We start from the raw sequence: 17,627 nt of genomic DNA, 5'->3' as shown, positions 1-17,627 counted from the left end.
TTTGTCTCCCTAGGTAGGTTTATTCCTAGGTATTTTATTCTTTTTGTTGCAATGGTAAATGGGAGTGTTTCCATAATTTCTCTTTCAGATTTTTCATCATTAGTGTATAGGAATGCAAGAGATTTCTGTGCATTAATTTTGTATCCTGTAACTTTACCATATTCATTAATTAGCTCTAGCAGTTTTCTGGTGGCAGTTTTAGGATTCTCTATGTATAGTATCATGTCATCCGCAAACAGTGACAGTTTTACTTCCTCTTTTCCAATTTGTATTCCTTTTATTTCTTTTTCTTCTCTGATTGCCGTGGCTAGGACTTCCAGAACTATGTTGAATAATAGTGGTGAGAGTGGACATCCTTGTCTCGTTCCTGATCTTAGAGGAAATGCTTTCAGTTTTTCACCATTGAGAATGATGTTTGCTGTGGGTTTGTCGTATATGGCCTTTATTATGTTGAGGTAGGTTCCCTCTATGCCCACTTTCTGGAGAGTTTTTATCATAAATGGGTGTTGAATTTTGTCAAAAGCTTTTTCTGCATCTATTGAGATGATCATATGGTTTTTATTCTTCAATTTGTTAATATGGTGTATCACATTGATTGATTTGCGTATATTGAAGAATCCTTGCATCCCTGGGATAAATCCCACTTGATCGTGGTGTATGATCCTTTTAATGTGTTGTTGGATTCTGTTTGCTAGTATTTTGTTGAGGATTTTTGCATCTATATTCATCAGTGATATTGGTCTGTAATTTTCTTTTTTTGTAGTGTCTTTGTCTGGTTTTGGTATCAGGGTGATGGTGGCCTCATAGAATGAGTTTGGGAGTGTTCCTTCCTCTGCAATTTTTTGGAAGAGTTTGAGAAGGATGGGCGTTAGCTCTTCTCTAAATGTTTGATAGAATTCACCTGTGAAGCCATCTGGTCCTGGACTTTTGTTTGTTGGAAGATTTTTAATCACAGTTTCAATTTCATTACTTGTGATTGGTCTGTTCATATTTTCTGTTTCTTCCTGATTCAGTCTTGGAAGGTTATACCTTTCTAAGAATTTGTCCATTTCTTCCAGGTTGTCCATTTTATTGGCATAAAGTTGCTTATAGTAGTCTCTTAGGATGTTTTGTATTTCTGCGGTGTCTGTTGTAACTTCTCCTTTTTCATTTCTGATTTTATTGATTTGAGTCCTCTCCCTCTTTTTCTTGATGAGTCTGGCTAATGGCTTATCAATTTTGTTTATCTTCTCAAAGAACCAACTTTTAGTTTTATTGATCTTTGTTATTGTTTTCTTTGTTTCTATTTCATTTATTTCTGCTCTGATCTTTATGATTTCTTTCCTTCTGCTAACTTTGGGTTTTGTTTGTTCTTCTTTCTCTAGTTTCTTTAGGTGTAAGGTTAGATTGTTTACTTGAGATTTTTCTTGTTTCTTTAGGTAGGCTTGTATAGCTATAAACTTCCCTCTTAGAACCGCTTTTGCTGCATCCCATAGGTTTTGGGTCGTCGTGTTTTCATTGTCATTTGTCTCTAGGTATTTTTTTATTTCCTCTTTGATTTCTTCAGTGATCTCTTGGTTATTTAGTAACGTATTGTTTAGCCTCCATGTGTTTGTCTTTTTTACGTTTTTTTCCCTGTAATTCATTTCTAATCTCATAGCGTTGTGGTCAGAAAAGATGCTTGGTATGATTTCAATTTTCTTAAATTTACTGAGTCTTGATTTGTGACCCAAGATGTGATCTATCCTGGAGAATGTTCCGTGCGCACTTGAGAAGAACGTGTAATCTGCTGTTTTTGGATGGAATGTCCTATAAATATCAATTAAATCTATCTGGTCTATTGTGTCATTTAAAGCTTCTGTTTCCTTATTTATTTTCATTTTGGATGATCTGTCCATTGGTGTAAGTGAAGTGTTAAAGTCCCCCACTATTATTGTGTTACTGTCGATTTCCTCTTTTATAGCTGTTAGCAGTTGCCTTATGTATTGAGGTGCTCCTATGTTGGGTGCATATATATTTATAATTGTTATATCTTCTTCTTGGATTGACCCCTGGATCATTATGTAGTGTCCTTCCTTGTCTCTTGTAACATTCTTTATTTTAAAGTCTATTTTATCTGATATGAGTATAGCTACTCCAGCTTTCTTTTGATTTCCATTTGCATGGAATATCTTTTTCCATCCCCTCACTTTCAGTCTGTATGTGTCCCTAGGTCTAAAGTGGGTCTCTTGTAGACAGCATATATATAGGTCTTGTTTTTGTATCCATTCCGCCAGTCTATGTCTTTTGGTTGGGGCGTTTAATCCATTCACGTTTAAGGTAATTATCAATATGTATGTTCCTATGACCATTTTCTTAATTGTTTTGGGTTTGTTTTTGTAGGTCCTTTTCTTCTCTTGTGTTTCCCACTTAGAGAAGTTCCTTTAGCATTTGTTGTAGAGCTGGTTTGGTGGTGCTGAATTCTCTTAGCTTTTGCTTGTCTGTAAAGCTTTTGATTTCTCCATCAAATCTAAATGAGATCCTTGCCGGGTAGAGTAATCTTGGTTGTAGGTTCTTCCCTTTCATCACATTAAGTATATCGTGCCACTCCCTTCTGGCTTGCAGAGTTTCTGCTGAGAAATCAGCTGTTAACCTTATGGGAGTTCCCTTGCATGTTATTTGTCGTTTTTCCCTTGCTGCTTTCAATAATTTTTCTTTGTCTTTAATTTTTGCCACTTTGATTACTATGTGTCTCGGCGTGTTTCTCCTTGGGTTTATTCTGTATGGGACTCTCTGCGCTTCCTGGACTTGGGTGGCTATTTCCTTTCCCATGTTAGGGAAGTTTTCGACTATAATCTCTTCAAATATTTTCTCTGGTCCTTTCTCTCTCTCGTCTCCTTCTGGGACCCCTATAATGCGAATGTTGTTGCGTTTAATGTTGTCCCAGAGGTCTCTTAGGCTGTCTTCATTTCTTTTCATTCTTTTTTCTTTAGTCTGTTCCACAGCAGTGAATTCCACCATTCTGTCTTCCAGGTCACTTATCCGTTCTTCTGCCTCAGTTATTCTGCTATTGATTCCTTCTAGTGTAGTTTTCATTTCAGTTATTGTATTGGTCATCTCTGTTTGTTTGTTCTTTAGTTCTTCTAGGTCTTTGTTAATCATTTCTTGCATCTTCTCAATCTTTGCCTCCATTCTTATTCCGAGGTCCTGGATCATCTTCACTATCATTATTCTGAATTCTTTCTCTGGAAGGTTGCCTATCTCCACTTCATTTAGTTGTTTTTCTGGGGGTTTTTCTTGTTCCTTCATCTGGTACATAGCTCTCTGCCTTTTCATCTTCTCTATCTTTCTGTAACTGTGGTTTTTGGTCCACAGGCTGCAGGATTGTAGTTTTTCTTGCTTCTGTTGTCTGCCCTCTGGTGGTTGAGGCTATCTAAGAGGCTTGATGGGAGGCTCTCTCTCTTCATCTTTTGAGAGCATTCTAATAGAGTCCTGAAGCTAGGTTGGGTGAATAAGCTGAATAAATTGTGTGTTCACCTACTTTATTCACATTCCATGATTTATTCAACAAATATTCTACTCATTAATTAAATATTTGCTGGAGTTAAGTGCCAAGCACTGTGAAAGATATTATGGTTACAAAGAAAAATAAGAGAATAAGACTTAGAGTTAACAGTCAAGGAGTTCATAGACACTGTGTTTAGATTTCACTGATTTTCAGTTGTCTCTATATATCAAATCCCACCAAAAATCCACATTTAGGTGATTTGGAAGAATGGGAGTTAGGATATCCAGATGATTGCAGGAGGAGCCCCAGTAATGCCCCAATAAAAGCATTATAAGTTGAATCCCTATTATAGCAGCAGTCAATACTTACTGAGTGTTCTCTGTGTTAAAGGTAATGCTAAGTATTTTGTATGCTTTATTTTTATATAATTATATCAACTACATGAGGTATGGACAATTATTATCCCCATTTTACAGATGAATAAACTGTAGGAAATACGACCAAATTCACTTTGCTAGGTAACAAAGCTGGGATTTGAACTTTAGATCAAATTTGAACATCTGACTCCTGAGTGCATATGTTTTGCCACCCTGTTTACTTGTGTACTAAGCACTGGGTTAGAGACTAAAGATTCACATGTGTAAGAGAAAAAAATCTCCAGATAAGTGAACCACAAAATTTTGTAGGTAAAATAAGCTATGAAATGCAGACAAAGAATTACATAGCTTTCCAAGGTAACTGATTTACATATCTTCATTTGAATATATAATTTCTGATCCATTTGGTTAAAGATGATATTGCAACCGAGGTAAGAGCAACCCCTATGTTGCTTTCACTAATTTAGGTACAAAATATATTCTAGATATTATCAATTTTAAAATCATATTCCATAAGGAATATATATGAATCATTCTTTCCCCTTTCTCCTTCTTTTCTACCCTTAGCTGTAAGCTAAGATCAATGCTTTGGTCAGTGGTATTGTTTAGATTAATGCCCCTTGAATCCTCTTGCCAGAAAGTGTAAAGGTTGGGGATGCAGCCCTCCAGCACCCTGTTCTAAGCCAGGTGCCTCCCTTCTGCAATGGCTCATCAAACACCCATACAGGAAATGTTGAGGCTGAGTTGGACTGGGAGCAAGGATACACAGATCTGTAAACTGAAGAAAACTACACAACCTAAAATTTGTGAGTTATGTTTTATTTGGGGACTTTACTGAGGACAATGGCCTGGAAGACAGCCTCCCAGATGTGTCTGAGGAACTGTTCTGAAGAGATAAGGGAGGAACCAGGATATATAGGAGTTTTTGTTGAAAAAACAAAAACAAAAAAAACATGAACATGTAGTTGAATATCAAAAGATTACTGCTAATCACAAAAAGCAAACATCTCAAGTTAGTGATTTTAGTGCTTCTCTATGTATAGGAAGATGTAAGAGTCTGGGGTCATTGAAATTATTCCTTGGATATGCATCTTCACTATCAAGGGCCAGTATCCTGGTTTTCTCCATCCTGAATTCCCCTCAGGGTACACTGCCCAGGGCCGCTGCAGGGGTTGATGGCTTGATGGTGGGCCACATTTGTTGTTTACTGGAATGGCAGGCAATATTTTTTTTGCCAACAGATATCACTTATTTCTCCCAGGTTGAGTAGAGTGTGTAAGATCTCTTGACCACTGAGCCAAGGGTTACATCTTACCCAAATGGCACCAGAGTATTCTGCTCCTTGGGTTCTGGGAGCTAATGTTTGCTAGGTTACCACTTAGCAATCCTGTTGACAGATGGTGTGCCTTGCTCATCAAATTGGAATCCTCCCCACTTTCAGGGCCCGAGGCATGTTGGCAGACAAACTTGGTGGTGTTTTCTAATGCTGAATGGTCTGCAGTTCAAGAGCATGAAGATAAATATTCCACTTCATTGTGTATCCACTAACTTAAGCTTTTCTGAGTCTATTCCCTTCACTTTGACAGAACACATTTAGAAAAGTGAAATGAAGTGCTTTCAGGCATTCAGCTCCTCCATCCATCACTTTCTTTTCTACTATGTCAGCTTGGCCCTTTTCTTTTCTTTTTTTTTTTTTTTAAACATCTTTATTGAAGTATAATTGCCTTACAATGGTGTGTTAGCTTCTGCTTTATAACAAAGTGAATCAGTTATACATATACAATATGTTCCCATATCTCTTCCCTCTTGCATCTCCCTCCCTCCCACCCTCCCCATCCCACCCCTCTAGGTGGTCATAAAGCACAGAGCTGCTCTCCCTGTGCTATGCGGCTGCTTCCCACTAGCTATCTATTTTACATTTGGTAGTGTATATATGTCCATGACATTCTCTCACCCTGTCACATCTCACCCCACCCCCTCCCCATAACCTCAAGTCCATTCTCTAGTAGGTCTGTGTCTTTATTCCCATCTTGCCACTAGGTTCTTCATGGCCTTTATTTATTTTTTTCCCTTAGATTCCGTATATATGTGTTAGCATACTGTATTTGTTTTTCTCTTTCTGACTTACTTCACTCTGTATGACAGACTCTAACTCCATCCACCTCATTACAAATACCTCCATTTCATTTCTTTTTATGGCTGAGTAATATTCCATTGTATATATGTGCCACATCTTCTTTATCCATTCATCTGTCGATGGACATTTAGGTTGCTTCCATGTCCTCGCTATTGTAAATAGAGCTGCAATGACCATTTTGGTACATGACTCTTTTTGAATTATGGTTTTCTCAGGGTATATGCCCAGTAGTGGGATTGCTGGGTCGTATGGTAGTTCTATTTGTAGTTTTTTAAGGAACCTCCATACTGTTCTCCATAGTGGCTATATCAATTTACATTCCCACCAACAGTGCAAGAGTGTTCCCTTTCCTCCACACCCTCTCCAGCATTTATTGTTTCTAGATTTTTTGATGATAGCCATTCTGACCGGTGTGAGATGATATCTCATTGTAGTTTTGATTTGCATTTCTCTAATTATTAATGATGTTGAGCATTCTTTCATGTGTCTGTTGGCAATCTGTATATCTTCTTTGGAGAAATGTCTATTTAGGTCTTCTGCCCATTTTTCGATTGGGTTGTTCGTTTTTTTGTTATTGAGCTGCATGTAAATCTTGGAGATTAATCCTTTGTCAGTTGCTTCATTTGCAAATATTTTCTCCCATTCTGATGGCTGTCTTTTGGTCTTGTTTATGGTTTCCTTTGCTGTGCAAAAGCTTTTAAGTTTCATTAGGTCCCATTTGTTTATTTGTGTTCTTATTCCCATTTCTCTGGGAGCTGGGTCAAAAAGAATCTTGCTGTGATGTATGTCATAGAGTGTTCTGCCTATGTTTTCCTCTAAGAGTTTGATAGTGTCTGGCCTTACTCTTAGGTCTTTAATCCATTTTGAGTTTATTTTTGTGCATGGTGTCAGGGAGTGTTCTAATTTCATACTTTTACATGTACCTGTCCAATTTTCCCAGCACCACTTATTGAAGAGGCTGTCTTTTCTCCACTGTATATGCTTGCCTCCTTTATCAAAGATAAGGTGACCATATGTGCATGGGTTTATCTCTGGGCTTTCTATCCTATTCCATTGATCTATATTTCTGTTTTTGTGCCAGTACCAAACTGTCTTGATTACTGTAGCTTTGTAATATAGTCTGAAGTCAGGGAGCCTGATTCCTCCAGCTCCATTTTTCGTTCTCAAGATTGCTTTGGCTATTCGGGGTCTTTTGTGTTTCCATACAAATTGTGAAATTTTTTGTTCTAGTTCTGTGAAAAATGCCAGTGGTAGTTTGATAGGGATTGCATTGAATCTGTAGATTGTTTTGGGTAGTAGAGTCATTTTCACAATGTTGATTCTTCCAATCCAAGAACATGGTATATCTCTCCATCTATTTGTATCATCTTTATTTCATCAGTGTCTTATAATTTTCTGCATACAGGTCTTTTGTCTCCTTAGGTAGGTTTATTCCTAGATATTTTATTCTTTTTGTTGCAATGGTAAACGGGAGTGTTTTCTTAATTTCACTTTCAGATTTTTCGTCATTAGTGTGTAGAAATGCAAGAGATTTCTGTGCATTAATTTTGTATCCTGCTACTTTACCAAATTCATTGATTAGCTCTAGTAGTTTTCTGGTAGCATCTTTAGGATTCTCTATGGAGAGTATCATGTCATCTGCAAACAGTGACAGCTTTACTTCTTCTTTTCCGATTTGGATTCCTTTTATTTCTTTTTCTTCTCTGATTGCTGTGGCTAACACTTCCAAAACTATGTTGAATAATAGTGGTGAGAGTGGGCAACCTTGTCTTGTTCCTGATCTTAGTGGAAATGGTTTCAGTTTTTCACCATTGAGGACAATGTTGGCTGTGGGTTTGTCATATATGGCCTTTATTATATTGAGGAAAGTTCCCTCTATGCCTACTTTCTGCAGGGCTTTTATCGTAAATGTGTGTTGAATTTTGTCAAAAGCTTTCTCTGCATCTATTGAGATGATCATATGGTTTTTCTCCTTCAATTTGTTAATATGGTGTATCACATTGATTGATTTGCATATATTGAAGAATGCTTGCATTCCTGGGATAAACCCCACTTGATCATGGTGTATGACCCTTTTAATGTGTTGTTGGATTCTGTTTGCTAGTATTTTGTTGAGGATTTTTGCATCTATGTTCATCAGTGATATTGGCCTGTAGTTTTCTTTCTTTGTGACATCTTTGTCTGGTTTTGGTATCAGGGTGATGGTGGCCTCGTAGAATGAGTTTGGGAGTGTTCCTCCCTCTTCAATATTTTGGAAGAGTTTGAGAAGGATAGGTGTTAGCTCTTCTCTAAATGTTTGATAGAATTAGCCTGTGAAGCCATCTGGTCCTGGGCTTTTGTTTGTTGGAAAGTTTTTAATCACAGTTTCAATTTCAGTGCTTGTGATTGGTCTGTTCATATTTTCTATTTCTTCCTGGTTCAGTCTCGGCAGTTTGTGCATTTCTAAGAATCTGTCCATTTCTTCCAGGTTGTCCATTTTATTGGCATAGAGTTGCTTGTAGTAATCTCTCATGATCTTTTGTATTTCTGCAGTGTCAGTGGTTATGGCCCTTTTCTGAGACTTGTCTTCACATAGTGTTTTATATCAGTTACATACAGTATCTTGAACCAAAAAGAGAACTTTGTAGTCCAGAGTTCAGAGCTTAACTTTGTTTTTGAGACAGTATTGTGCAAGACCTATTTCTTCAGAGATTGTTAGAGGAAAAGACAACAGCCTAGGCAAAAAAGGGGCCCTGATATAAATCAGTGTGGCTTCAACACAGATAATAAGTGAGGTTAGAGAACAACAATGTTAACAAGCTGTGTATTTATCCTAAGATGAATGGGAAACCATGAGAGGGCCTTAAGCTGGGTGAGGGATGTGGTTCACAAGATCACATTTGAGTTTTAAGAAGATTTCTCCAGCTACAGAGAGGAGAATTGACTGGGAATGAAGTGAGGTGAGGTAGACAGGTAATCTTGAGAGGGGCAGTCAGGAGACTCTGGTGGCAGTCTGAGTTAGAGACAGGTAATCTGATGAAGGTGGTGGTGGATATGGAGAGCAATGGAGAGAATCAGGAGTTGTTTAGGACATGGATCAATGGAGCTCAATGAATTGCATGTGGTGGGGGAGAGGGAGAATGGTGGGTTAGAATGAGACCCAGGTTTCTGGCTCATGAAATGGGTGGATGGTAGATTCATGGATCAAAGTCGCAGTGGAAGAGGGGCACCATCATGCATAGCATGCCTCTGCATTGAGTCACAGAGAACTGAAGGACAACTTGAAGGGGAGAGAGAGCTGTAGAGTTTGGGGAGAGGGAGAAAAGGAAATAATAATGAAAGAAAGAAAAGACAGTGTCCTCTACCAGAGAGTATACCAGGGCATAAGAACACACAAACCTACTATTACTAGAGTTTTTCACTTGTATTGGCAACACCACTATTACTAGCTGCTATTGATTTCTTAGTATATGTCTAAACCTTAAATAGCTTTCAATTTTTACAAAAAACATGTTGAATAGATATCATTCATCACCCCTATATGGCCGAACAGACTGAGGCTCCGAAATGTTAAATAATTTAGCTGGAGTTAGAAAGCTAGCAAATAGCCAAGCTATGATTTGAATCCAAGTTGGTATGGTTCTGAAGAATACAATCTTTTGTAGTCTTCAGAACCAAAGGTTTTCATAACCTTTTAGGGAAAACTGATACCCCAAGGGACAAATAAACAAGTTCAGGCTTAGAATGATGTTTAGAATAAAGTACTGAAATAACAAAGAGTCTGATAGGAGATCATTTTAGGAATATTTCTTGGTGATGTTGAGGTCTGCTGGTTTTTAATATATAGGCCAAATCTCTGAGTGCAAGTACATTAGTTTGAAGCAGGGAGCAAATAAATGAGATTAATAACACGTAGGGTGAAGGGGGCATTGGAGAAGGATGTTTTTGAAACATCATTCTGCCTTGTACCCTTTGATTATGCTACTTTGCCAGTGTGATTAAGCTCAAATACTTAGCTTGATCCACATGACTCTCATGACACTCTACGATGCTTTATAGACCCACTTTCTGCCTCCCCTCTGTGCACCCTGTGTTTCAACCTTAAATGATTTCCCCTTCCTCCTTTTCTCCCTTCCTCCCTCCTTTCCTTTCTTTCCTCTTTCCTTCTTTCTATGTTTCCTTCCTTCACTCTTTCCCTTATTCATTCTTTTTTTTCACTTATTCAGAGATCATACATTGAGCACCCGTTGTGTACAGTGCCAGGAACTGTACTCGGTCTTGGGGATATCCTCAAGGAGATCATGGGCATCTATAAAACACGGAGTTCATAATCATGGTATTGTACTTTGAAATACACTATTACAAACATTGGGTTATATGAAAACAGTTCAGATGAGGGTGTGGCCTTCTCTAAAGGAGGTGAACTTTGACGTAGGAACACGTAGAAATTTGTCAAATATGTAGAGGAGTTGAGCTTTTCTGGCAGAGAAAATAACATGTGCCTTTTTAAAAAAGCAGCAAGGACTTGGAGAATGGAAAACAGTATTCTACAAATGTAGATTTGAATGTTTTTTGAGATGTGACAGTTATTTTTTTTTCCCACTTGTTACCACACTTTGCATTTCTGTTTCAAAATCCTGAGGCTTCTTCTTCCACTCTCTTCTCTTTTCTGCTTCCTTTCACCTCTTTGCTGGCTCTCTGGATTAAACTCTTCATTGCAGATCTCTGATAGTTTCTCATCTGCTTTGCTAACCAGTTTAAAAAATAAACATTTAAAAGCCTCTGTGGGTCTCCTGCTATGTTATGGCTCTTGCGCTGTGTGAATTGGTGCTCCCTGCCCAGAGGACCTGTGCCCCACCACTGAGGCTCTGAGGGCTGCGAACTTGCCATCAAGGTTTGCACCATGGGCTGTGCCGACTGACAGCTTGGCTTCGGCTCCCCAGAGTCAGTCACCTGCCATGTGCCTGCCTTCACCAAAGGGCACAGCACCAGACTGCTTGCTCACCAACAGAGTGAGGCCCGGATAGGGCAGTGAGGCAGCCTAATTCAACACTGATCATGTCCAGTCTAACTCCCAGCTTTTCTTTACCTTCAGTGCCACATGATCCTCACCTACATGCTCAGCCTGCCTGGGGTTCTCTGGGCTGCTCCTGAGTGGAGATAGGGCTGATTTAATCTGCCTCACCGCATATATTGGGCTGTGTTCTAAGGCAGCCTTGTTTCACTCTGGCCTTTGCCTCAGCTGAGCCATGACATTTCACCTGTGTCTGGACTGAATCCTCAGTCTGTGGCTTGGTTCTGATGAGGGGCTCCTCTTTTAACCAAGTAAGGGCTTGTGTGCCTGCCTGAGGCACAGAAAGCCAAACCCTGACAGGAGGTTTTTGCAGCAAAGTAAGGGTTTATTGCAGAGCGCCAAGCAAGGGAGTGGGAGACAAATCTCAGATCCACTTCCTCTTGGTCTTTGAGTTGGGGGTGTTTTTAAAGGGGAAGAACAAAGAAGCTGGGATTAATCATCTTGTGACATTTCTGTAACATTTCTTAATCTTAGTTTCAGGGAGTCAGGATGTCTCTGGTTTTTGACTCTCTAGCCAGGTGGTCCATGGCCCAGGGTCCTGTTAGCTTATCTTGCCCTGGTGAAATAACCTGAGTTTGTGCATGAATGATAATATTTACAACAGCAATTTTAGTACATTAACAGTGTTACTGACGACAGCAGTCTTAGTCATCTGACTCTGGTTGATTAGTGTTCAGTTAGCACAGGACTGAGGTCAGAGGAGACAAGCAAGCATATAAAGTTTTGGATAGAGAGATTAATCATAAGCTAGGTAAGGGAACTTGGTTTTAATGGGGCTAGATTTCACTCTCCCTGTACCTAGTGCCTTCATTTCTGTAGGCATTACACAGGGACCTTAATCTCTAGGTTTAGGGCCCAGTGCCCTCCCTAAATTTGGTTCCATTACCCATGGGCTAACCTCACTAAAACCCACTGGACTCAGGTTACCAGAGACCCAGGAAAAGATGTTAAATTCTGAATATCCACCATGCCTTCATTTCCTATTGCTGTGCCCCATATACAAGTCAGGACCCCATTTATCAGGAATTGTTCTTCATTCTAATTATTATGTATAATATAGCAGTTAACATACGAAGTGCACCTGCCCTGCCCATTACTGGGCTAGACACTTGAGAAGAATTAGCTTACATGTCTTCACAATAGCTGCATGAGAAAGGCACTTCATGGCACTAGGAGTCCAGCTCAGGCAGCCTTGCTCCAAAGCCCATTTTCTTAAATGGAATGTGCTTTATTGTCTGCCTCAACCATAGTATATCTTTTTGTTGTCAGGCTCAGTGCTTTTCCAGCCATACCAATTTTCTGATAGCATCTTCCTCTGAGTCTGTCTTTCCAATGCGTCCATAGGTCTTGTGGGCAAATCTTGTTCCAGGCTGATTCCTTCCTCCATAATTGGACAATGACCACTTAAGTAATTGGATGATGTGCCATTAAGGACACTGAAAGGACCACTAGTGTCAAATTGTATACCAAGCATCCAATGAATTCTTATTGTGTATTGTTTGTGTGCTCAACTGTTTTCAGTACTATAAAGGGATCCCATGGAATAAAGGGTTCCAGTGGTTAAGCTCATGGACTCTAGAACCATACTGCCCAGACATGAATACTTATTTCACCACATAGTATCCATGTGACCTTGAGCAAGTGACTTGTCTGTATGCCTCAGTATTCTCACCTGAAAAATGGGGAAATAATAGTACCTACCTCATAAGGTTCTTGTGAAGATTAAATGAGTTGATTTGTGTAAAGCATTTTACACACACTAAGTGTTAAATAAGTATTTGCTATAATGATGTTGATGACAATGATTAAGGAGAATATGGCAGTATGGTTCCTGTTTCAAGAAGCTTTTAGTTTAATAAGGCAGACTAAAAGTCACATAAAATAAAATGAGACCATATTTAATTAAATATTAGTTTGGGTGACGAATATGAGAAGTTTAATAATGTTCCTAATAGTTGGGGGGGTGGGTATTGGGAAAGGCAACATGGATGAGAGACTTGACCATGGCATTGGGGATTAGTTGGTTGGAGAAAGGCAGAGAGGAAAATGGTGGGTTAGTCTTCTTGACACGAGGACTGCTTCCTTCAATGGAGCATTGATGATCCTTGTTACAGTGTTTGTTATTACCTGTTAGCCAAATTTCCATCCAAATAAACAAGAGCCCAAGATTCTGAGTCTAATCTGAAATCTTGGGGACTTGCTTTAATCATGGGTGTAGAGTGTGATTCTTCCTTGGGTAGAAGAGCATAGATTGAAAGGTGATTCAAGAGATAGTGTCCAGGGTTAGAGGTGGCCTGGAAGCTGGACAATCAAATTAAGCTTCCACTCAGCGGTTGAGTTGGAAGGCAAACTAAAGGCATGACCCAAAGTACTGTAAACTGACGACTTGGTATGAAAGATAGAAAACAGAGCATAGAGATGGGAAGCAGCAAGCTGCAATGGGCTTCAATTGATAAATTAAGGAAAACAGATTCTAATTAAGGCATAGATGAATTAACTCAAATTAGAGCATCAGATCCTGTATCAGTGGAGTCCTAGGGGAATGGGCCATAAAGCAAATTGTTCCTAATGATAGAGATGAGATAAATGATAGAGAAAAATGTCTAGAGATTCTGATGTGGGAACAAGCCCCAGGACAGATGTCACAGTAGGTGGCCCAGGAAAGCCATTGTCAGATTCAGATTGGGGGACACTCAATGATCTTGGATTGTAGGGGAAGAAATTTTATGAGATTGAATACTCTGTTTAAGGTACTGTATTTTTTGAAACAGTGGTAGAGACAGAGCTAACTTAGCCATGCAGCTTTTCACTGAGAAGCTTACAGTCTAAAAGATAAGACTGATCTTATTCACAAATAACTAATACAAGGTAGAAAGCAGTGCCTGATATAAAGAAGGCAGAAATTGAGACCCTTAGGAAGGCAGAGGATGGAGTGATTGCTTGCAGTGGAGGCTGGTGTATCATAGCCCCAGAGCCAGCACTGGAATCATGAAGCCTGGATCTAGATTTCTGCTACACCACTTAATAGATGTTGTGACCCTGTGTAGGTACATGCAACCTCTTTGACTATATCTTCATCTGTAAAATATGGATCAAAGTGGTTCCTATCTAACAGAGCTATTTTGAGGATTAAGATAGTGCAGATAGTGAGATGGTACATGCAAAGTGTATCATTTAATAAATGATAGTTGTTATTAATTCCAATGGACTATTTCATTAGGGTCACATCCAAGGGAAGTATAGGTCCAGAGGATTCTGATATCAGATATCTCAGCAGCTGAAGATGGAATAACAGAGCAAAGTATTTAGCAACTGCAATATAGAAAAACGTGTCTTAGTTTATTTTCACGTACAAACTCCTTTAGAGCTAGTTAAAAAAAAAGTATGTTGCCATTAAAAAATGCTTTTTGCAAACAGTTTAAAAATTAAATTTGGTTCCTAAGTTTCATGGGGAATGTTTCATGTTCTCCCATACACTTCTGGCGTGCACATATGTCCTAAATAAAAATGAGCTACATAGAAATTTAAACATTTGTGTGAGATGGACAGTCCTGTTTAGCTTGTTCTCCCAGACAGATGTGAAAATGTTCATTTTAAATTTACATTTAGAGAGGAAAATTACCATTATTTCAAGAGTATAAGGAACAGTAATAATCCTAGATGTTGATGTTTTCAAGTGCTTTCAAGTGCACAGCAGTAAACTCATGACTTTTCCAACCATACAGACACAATAACCAAACATTTAGATGAGGACTAAAGCTGTCAGCCAGCCATTTGTTCATTTTCAAATATCTAAATGACTAATGGCTTTATAAAAAATTCACATATTGAATTGGAGTGGGTAAATAGAGATGATATCAAAACTAAAATAAAACAATAATAATTGTGATAGCATATACTTGGTATGTTTTCAAAAGTGTATTCATTTTCCTGCATACCTGAACCTCACTAGTTATTTAGAGAAGATATTATTAGCATCATTTTACAAACTATAACATTTAGTTTCAGAGAGATTTAATAGGTTTGCCCAGGATAGCATAGACAATATTATAGGCACGTTTTACCTCACAGCACTTAACACTAACATACATTGTATGTTTATATTTTTTATTCTGATCTCTCACTAGAATGAAAATTTTATGAGAGCAGGGCCTTTGCCTGTTCCCTTCATTGCCTAGAATAATACTTAGCACATGGATAGGAAGTACTCCATAAATAGCTGTTGAATGAATGAATGAGTGAATAGGATCTGAGCCTGAGCTAGCACCTAGTTCAGCATCCTTTCCACCACATCAGTCACCCCCAAACCTTATAGAATGGTGATTGCAAAGATGGGGAGGGATTTCCAACAAGAAAAATCAAGGAGAACCTGATCATGGACTCTCTTCTGAGACAGACAAGGAATGTATCAAAGAAGAAAAAAATCAGGGGTGACGTTGGGAGAGTCAGTCATGAGGTACTGGTACCATGATCTGGCACCATGATCCAAGGAAAAGTACCATCAACACTGACTCAATGGGGCTTCCTAGAGAAAGTGATGTCTCAGCTGACACCTTCTGGAAGACTTGAGTTGAATGAGGAGGCAGAGGGCACTACGTGTGAAAAGGCTTAGAGAAGAGACAGCCAGTGATGTGTATGTGAAAACTGAAGGTTGTTCAGTGTGGATAGAGAATAGTGTGATAGGGCTTCATAAATGCAGGAAGAGGCAAGGCTGAAAGATGGAAGTAAGAGCCAGATCAGGAAGGACCTTGACAAATCATGTAGAATGATCTTTATCCTGAGAGGTATGAGAAGCTACCTAAGTAATAGCATTGTGGGCACAGAGGAGAACAAGTCTCACTCAGAAAGTTTCATAAGTCTTACTTAAGAAGGCTTTAAAAAAAAAAAAAAACCCAATCCAAAAATGGGCAGAAGACCTAAATAGACATTTCTCCAAAGAAGATATACAGATTGCCAACAAACACATGAAAGGATGCTCAACATCACTAATCATTGGAGAAATGCAAATCAAAACTACAATGAGGTATCACCTCACACTGGTCAGAATGGCCATCATCAAAAAATCTACAAACAATAAATGCTGGAGAGGGTGTGGAGAAAAGGGAACCCTCTTGCACTGTTGGTGGGAATGTAAATTGATACAACCACTATGGAGAACAGTATGGAGGTTCCTTACAAAACTAAAAATAGAACTACCATATGACCCAGAAATCCCACTACTGGGCATATACCCTGAAAAAACCATAATTCAAAGAGAGTCATGTACCACAATGTTCATTGCAGCACTATTTGCAATAGTCAGGACATGGAAGCAACCTAAGTGCCCATCAACAGACGAATGGATAAAGAAGATGTAGCACATATATACAATGGAATATTACTAAGCCATAAAAAGAAACGAAATGGAGTTATTTGTAGTGAGGTGGATGGACCTAGAGTCTGTTATACAGAATGAAGTAAGTCAGAAAGAAAAACAAATACCGTATGCTAACACACATATATGGAATCTAAAAAAAAAAGGGCTCTGAAGAACGTAGGGGCAGGACAGAAATAAAGATGCAGATGTAGAGAACGGACTTGAGGACACGGGGAGGGGGAAGGGTAAGCTGGGATGAAGTGAGAGAGTGGCATAGACATATATACACTACTGAATATATCTTTTTGAATCAGTGTTTTTTTGTTTTCTACAGAAAAATACCCAGAAATGGAATTGCTGGATTGTATGGTAGTTCTATTTTTGATTATTTGAGGAATATCCATACTGTTTTCCATAGTGGCTGCACCAATTTACATTCCCACCAACAGTTATGAGGGTTCCCTTTTATCCACATACTCACCAACACTTATTATTTGTTGTCTTTTTATAAGAGTCATTCTGATAGGTGTGAGGTGATATCTCATTGTGCTTTTGATTTGTGTTTCCCTTATGAGCAGTGATGTTGAGCAACTTTTCATGCGTCTGATGGCCTTCTGTATGTCTTCTTTGGAAAAATCTTTATTCAAGTCCTATGCTCTTTTTTTTTCAGATTGTTTTTGATGTTGAGTTGTATGAGATATTTGTATATTTCGGATGGTAACCCCTTATCAGATATATGTTTACAAATATCTTCTCCCATTCAGTAGGCTGCCTTTTCTTTTTCTTAATAGTTTCCTTCACTGAGCAAAAGTTTTATAGTTTGATATAGTTCCATTTGTTTATTTGTTTATTTTTTTAACATCTCTATTGGAGTATAATTGCTTTACAATGGTGTGTTAGTTTCTGCTTTATAACAAAGTGAATCAGTTATACATATACATATGTTCCCATATCTCTTCCCTCTTGCATCTCCCTCCCTCCCACCCTCCGTATCCCACCCCTCTAGGTGGTCACAAAGCACAGAGCTGATCTCCCTGTGCTACGTGGTTGCTTCCCACTAGCTATCTATTTTACATTTGGTAATGTATATATGTCCATGCCACTCTCTCACTTTGTCACATCTTACCCTTCCCCCTCCCCATATCCTCAAGTCCATTCTCTAGTAGGTCTGTGTCTTTATTCTCATCTTGCCACTAGGTTCTTTATGACTTTTTTTTTCCCTTAGATTCCATATATAT

General features: G+C 38.7%; 1 protein-coding gene and 1 long non-coding RNA gene across 6 annotated transcripts in view; both read left to right on the top strand.

Moving 5' to 3' along the window:
* The window catches only part of LOC309650064, a 36,980-nt gene extending 19,602 nt beyond the window's left edge, over positions 1 to 17,378 (top strand). The window contains exon 2 of the long non-coding RNA XR_014257389.1: positions 3,411 to 17,378. This is a non-coding gene — a long non-coding RNA (uncharacterized lncRNA). The remainder of the gene's footprint in view (positions 1 to 3,410) is intronic.
* CA10 (carbonic anhydrase 10) overlaps positions 1 to 17,627 on the top strand; it is a 618,162-nt gene that overhangs the window by 52,343 nt on the left and 548,192 nt on the right. The window lies entirely within an intron of this gene.

Source organism: Balaenoptera physalus (assembly GCF_965194825.1).
Source record: "Balaenoptera physalus genome assembly, chromosome: 20".
Taxonomy (NCBI): Eukaryota; Metazoa; Chordata; class Mammalia; order Artiodactyla; family Balaenopteridae; genus Balaenoptera; species Balaenoptera physalus.
Note: the sequence above shows the minus strand (reverse complement) of the source record. Positions and strands in the feature narration are given on the sequence as shown.